At 29.8% G+C, this 6,385-nt stretch overlaps 1 protein-coding gene across 8 annotated transcripts in view; it reads right to left on the reverse strand.

Annotated features, from left to right (window-relative positions):
• The window catches only part of LOC118196646 (uncharacterized), a 109,326-nt gene extending 102,941 nt beyond the window's left edge, over nucleotides 1-6,385 (reverse strand). For all 8 annotated transcript variants that reach the window (XM_085822762.1, XM_085822767.1, XM_085822769.1 and 5 more), the window contains exon 1: nucleotides 6,240-6,385. The gene's annotated coding sequence lies outside the window, so the exon portion shown is untranslated. The remainder of the gene's footprint in view (nucleotides 1-6,239) is intronic.

The raw sequence follows: 6,385 nt of genomic DNA on the forward strand, positions 1-6,385 counted from the left end.
CTTTTAACAGATTTTACAGTAAGCCTACCACACCTTTACAACGGTACAGAAATAGTGTGATACACAGAAAATTTTTTAGAACAAAATTTAAAAAAAAACCACCACTTTCAATTTTTAACTGCAATACATATATGAAATAAAAGTAATAGTTCTCTGGTGTCCAAATGAACCTCTTCAGGGATTATTGAACATGTTGCATATAAAAAAATTCATTAAATTTCAATGAATTCTTTGTTAGATAAAATACATCATGAATTATTCACAATTTTAATTATGGAAATCCTTATTGAAGAAGAATCAGAATTAAAACTGCTGCACCTGTTTCTTTATTTTTAAAGAAAGCAAAACTTCAATTTAACATTGAGTAATTTGGAAACTTTTAAGTAATATAATATGGTGTAGATATGTTTATTCTAAAGGTTATTAAATATTATCTTAGGCTCTTTACCTATGTAATTGTTATCAGCAAAAAGAATGTGTAAAAATTATAATGCTTTCACCCAAAAAGTAACGTGTTTTGTTTCAAATTTAACTTTATTCAAGGCAGTTTTTGTAGTACAAATGAAAGAAAAAAAATTATTCCCCATATATAATTCTGTATATCTTTTAATATAATTTAAGATATTCCTCTTTATGTAAATGTAATTTACAAGAATAAGATGCTAATGTCAGTGCCTTATTCTTGTGGTGGATTTGTTTTATATGCTTTTCATAGATCTTTTGATTTTCCAGAACACCAAGAGCTACAAGAGTTCATTTTATTTTTCACAACCATATCTTATTATCAGTTACATGATACTACAGTATTATAAGATATAACAGTTTTAACAATTATATCTTATTTTAATTTTTAATAATCATATTATAGGGTTGCCACTCAAACATGAGAATGAAATTCGCCGACTTTTCCAGGTTTTCCAGGCATGTTTTAAGAAAATTCCAGTCTAGTTCTGTAGTGCATGTTAGATGTGCTGAGGGGTAAATTAATTATGGCACCACATGAAAACACAAAAATTTTCCAATTACATATGACTTATCCCCAAAGCATTGCTATTATAACTATCACAGAATTTGTTTTCTCCACTGAAGAATATAATTAGAATCTGCCCAATCTGGATTTAAAAAGTCTTTTTTTTTTCTTTTTTTTCAGACATTTTGCAGCTAACTGAAAGAAATAAATCTTCTTTATATTTTAAAATAAATCTAGGTATTTTATACAGTCAAAAGTCGTTAATCCGGACTCGTCGGGACTTCGATTCCGGATTATAGATAATCAGTTTAAATCTCATAAGATGGCATGCAGAAATTATAAAATTAAAAATATGAAACCGTAATTTATGAAATAAAGAACAATTATGATCTAAAGGGTATCAAAATTTACAAAAAAAAGCTTAATATTTATTTGTTTACTTTATTAAACATTTCTTTCAATGTAAGTTGTTTAAGTTGCTTCGTTTTTTATGTGATAATACATTCTCTTTAATTCTATAAACAGACATAATTTCTTGTTCAGTTACAAAGTTCCGCTGTTCAAGTCCTATAATTGCTGTGTCTACCGACTAATTTGTCAATTGAAATTTCTTCGTTTTCAATAACCTCTGTCACTTTCTTCGCTATCGGAAGCGAATTATAATGATGAGGAATTTGATTTAAATCATATCAAAGACGGAGTACATCGAGATGAAATACTACATTTAGTAAGGAATTATAAGCCAAATAAAATAAAAACATCTGACCTGAAGATAAGGATAGTGCTGACAGATCAACTTCCACTTCATTGTGTGCCGCGGCGTTAAAGATAAACAAAGGATATGCCTTTATTCATTTTTTGCAGCAATTCCACTTTCTGTTTAATGAACTTCGAAATATACTTTCGCTTTGTAGATCCTTACATATTAATAAATATATATCAGAAATTCTATTTGACATAATCGAAAGTCGAAAGTTCAAGCTTACTTTTATAAAATTGCTTTAACAGTCTGCAAAAAATAATAAGCCGGATCCAATTCGAAGATTAAGGAACAACGCAATCTGCAACATTAACTGAAATAGATAATTTTAGCTTAGCTTATACCGTCCGTTATACATTAAACGTGCACTCATAAACGTATTTTGCACACGCGCACAAGCATATTCTCAGCCGTAAAGGTCTTATGCAACGCGACGCATGCGCAGAAAGTTTGTAGATTTGAGGTCCGGATTATAGATCATTCCGGATTATGGGTGTCTGAATTATCGACTTTTGACTGTATTTATTTAGCAGCATACATAAGCAAAAGATATGTGCATTAAATTTTGTGATGATATGTCATCATACTGCTAGAATTAGTTTCAAGAGTATGTATACCAGAGAAAACTGTCCGAAATTTAAAAGTATTATTAACTAATAATAAATAAATTTAGAAGGAATAAGCCACATGAAAGGTTACAAATAACGTTAAGATAAAGTTAATTACTTAAAGTTAATGACTTTAAATTTAAATTTAATTACAATATTTATTTAAAAAATTTAATTACAATAATAAACAATATTTTGGCAAATATAATTGTATTAAATGATTAGTCTAAATGACTGATTACCAGTTTTTTATTTTAATGCAAAATGACAAATAAGGCATATATTAAAATTTAAAAAAAAGTTTTAAAGATTTTGTGGTAAAATCCTAGTATATGGTACGGCCTTGGCATGATTTTGAAAACTGTCACCAACACCAAAATGAGCTGTTTACTGCTCATCATAATGTCGTCAAATCCCATGCGCACAGTATATTAGGATTAAAGCGATTTTGTTTTTTATGAGAATGGGAAGGTATTTTCTTCAGTTCAACATGCACAGCACATGGACATGTGAATCTCTCGATTCTCGAGGTTATTGGAAACCAAAGTTGCCGGAAACTTGTTTTGCCTTTTGAAAAGAAAATCTAATTGGAGCTGCGAAAACTGGCTCTACCCTAGCTGTCCAAATGATGCTCATGCAATACACAATTCGTCAAGAACGTGATCACTTCCAACATTGGTGTAAAAATTGTTTTTTGGGGGAAAATTCCCCCGACTTTTCCAGATTTTGACTAAAATATTTCAATTCCCTGACTTTTCCCTAATGTTTTTAGACAATTTTTGAATTTCCCGAGTTTTCCTGGCTTTTTAGGTTTTCCAGGTAGAGTGGCAAACCTGATATAAAAGCTGTTTTTATCATTTACTTGTTATCATTTTCATTTCTAAATAATTTAAGATTGTCTATCATGGAAAAAAATGCAAATTATAATTATTATTCAAGAAATACTACTTTTAAGGTCTTCATAAGAAATTACTAAAAAATAAAAATTCTAGTCTCCATCCTGAAGGTATAGTTAATGGAAGAATCAAAGTCGGCAAGAACATTCAGGAGTTTCTGGACATTGATGACTTAGATGTAATCACATATCTAAAGCAATAATTAAACATTTCGGAAAAATATATTACTTCTCATGATGTGAGACTCAAGGTTATTGCAATGAAGTGAATAAGTAAAGAGAAAATTAATGTGAAAATTATAAAATGCAGATCCAAGGGCATTTTTATAGTCTGTCTGTTACTCATACAGTAAATTTACTAATAAATGATACATCAGATATTGACCAAAACAATTCAACATTTAAGTTAGCATATATGGGAAATTTATTATGCAATATTATGAAAAACATTATAAATTAGGAATCATAATTTGGCACAGCTTTAGTATTAGTCCTTTTTGGCGAGAATTTTTTTGGCAACATTAATTGAAAAGAGCACCAAGAAAATATTTTTGTATTGAAACTGATAGTTTTATATTTACATTTAATTTGATAATATGGTACACTGAGATTACTTTAATAAATATTGTTGGCAAGAAATTCCAGAATAAAGTATAAACTTTAGATAATTCACTGAAAAAGGAAAGCATTTTATTGGATCGAAGAAAAGATTCACATGATAAAATATAGGTAACCTTTGATTTACCTGGCATTCTATTTACAGTTTTGGTTTAACATGGTTGAAGAGTGGAAGAAATTCCATTTACACAGCCTTGAATTTCATTTAAACACAGAAAGGATAGATAAATATAAAAAATTACATTATTATTATTGCAACATTAGAGCCATCAAATGGTATTAAAAGAACAGACATCTCTCAAAAAAAAGTTTTAATAAAAAAGAAGCTACAAAAAAGACAGAAAAAAATTTACATGGTACATCATTGTTGTAAACGTGGAAGTGAGAGAAAATTCAAAGCTCTACATCATTGGAAATTTGGCTTATTTCCATTCTAACCATTCTTAAGCTGTATACATACCTCAGCTGTGAGCATAGAGCATACTATTGAAATATGTATCCATATAGCTTATAAATGAAACACTATTTTGAGACCATGCTCTATGCTCATAGCTTAGGTACACGCATCCTTACTAAGCTTCTAAATTTAAGAGCACAGCTATATAAATTCTTGCCCAAATTATACAAACATAAAACAGCCTGAATTTCTATTCCCATATTGTGTAATTAGGTATTTGCAATTAGGTATTTAGGTATTTGCATCATTCTACTCTTTATAATTTACATTATGTTAGTATAGTGGTTCTCAACTTCTTTGTCCCATGCACCCCTTTCAACTACTGGTAAAAGATCATTCCCTCCCCTCCTTTCCAAAACTTGAAAAATACATACATAAATTCCTTTAATTTTAGATTATTTTCAACTTGCTTTATAAATTAAAAAACATAAAAAAAGTTGATAAATCCAAAAACTTGAATAAAGTTTATATATATAAAGTTTACATGGCACAGCTTTAGTATTAGTCCTTTTTGGCGACATTTCGGCGTGATAAATGAAAATCATGATAACCTTGGCCCACCAGCGGCCGAGCGGTAACGTCGCTGAACACTGGTAGTTCGGTCCGAGGTTCGAATCCCGCGAACGGGTTGGCTGCATGGGTGTTTTCGTGGTTTTCCCCATGTGTAACGTGTATACGAGCCAGTTTCCCTTAAAAAGTCCTCCACGAAGGCATCCCTCCCTTAAGGCAGATAGCCCTCGAGTGCTTTGCCATAATCTAATAAACCAAACCAAACCAAACCATGATAACCTTGTTATTTATGGTAACCCTAAATACTGAGTTGAAAACATACATCATTTTTGTCCACGTTCACTTGAAGGTGAAAATATAGAAAAGGCTAAGTCAAAGGTTAAATTCATCAATTCTAATGAGAATGCACTAGCGAAGTAAAGCACTGTGGTTTTACATAATTTCTGAGTAAGCTATCCCTAAGAATTACAAACATTCTTGAATTTAAACTTGTATTCCAAATTAAGATTTAACTTGAAATTAATGTAGATAATTACTGAGAGAATTAATTTTTGAAGCATAGTTTACGTGAGATGAGAGTCATGTGATACGTTCACTTGGAGTCATGTGATACGAACCAGCGAATCAGGATGTTGTACCATGAAAAAATAGTAAATTCGTAAATTAATGTCTTTTTAGAAACTTATTGTCTTTATTTATTAACTTTTTAAAAAATTTTAAACGATATTAAAATGCCTTAAAAATAAAAAATTTTTAGAACTAACATTTATTAACATTTTTTATGTGTACACAGTGTGTTGTCGCCAATAAAGCCTGCTTGGCGAGATTTGCGGCAGCGAAACGGAAAAGTACGATGAAATCTCACAAAATTGTAAATAATAATTTAAAAAAAATAAATAAGTATAATTTTATTGCTTGATTCCACCCTAGAATCTCAAAGAAAATGAAAACGAAAATTTTTCAATGGCGTTGTTAGAAGAAAAACATGTAGTCTGCACCAACCTTGTGAGAAGAGGAAAAAGGGAAGAGTGTCTTCAATGCTCTTTCAAAAAATGTCTTTTGACTGCATACCATCTTACGATTCATCTTTGTAAACAAAGATATACTAATCTATTATTTTTAATAATTAAATTCATTGTTGTAGAATTATGGTTTAATTGACAGTAATGCTTAATAAAGTCACATATTTTCATGCATGTTTAATAAAATATTTTGTTCTTTAAAAGCTTTGTTCCTTAAAACGAAAAAAATCGTCATTTTTTCATATGAATTTAACTGCGTAAAATTAAATGGTTTATGTTAAAAATATATTATATATTACCCCTCACAGTAATTATGCCGACAAAATTGTCACAGCAGTTAGAGGTTAAATATCAGAATAAAGTCGATAAAACATTTATACGCGTATAGAGTATATTTACCTTTCTTGCAATGTTACATAAAAAAAAAAAAAAAAAACTGAACATAAAAGTCTTGATTTTAATAGCAAATAATCCTAGTCTGAAAACTACCCCAAAGTTCCCGCCAATCCCCCAAGATTCTTGAACAATACAGATGTCCCATCGGT

This window comes from Stegodyphus dumicola, chromosome 8 (genome assembly GCF_044657685.1).
Source record: "Stegodyphus dumicola isolate Sdum_Otavi_A_Nest chromosome 8, ASM4465768v1".
NCBI lineage: Eukaryota > Metazoa > Arthropoda > Arachnida > Araneae > Eresidae > Stegodyphus > Stegodyphus dumicola.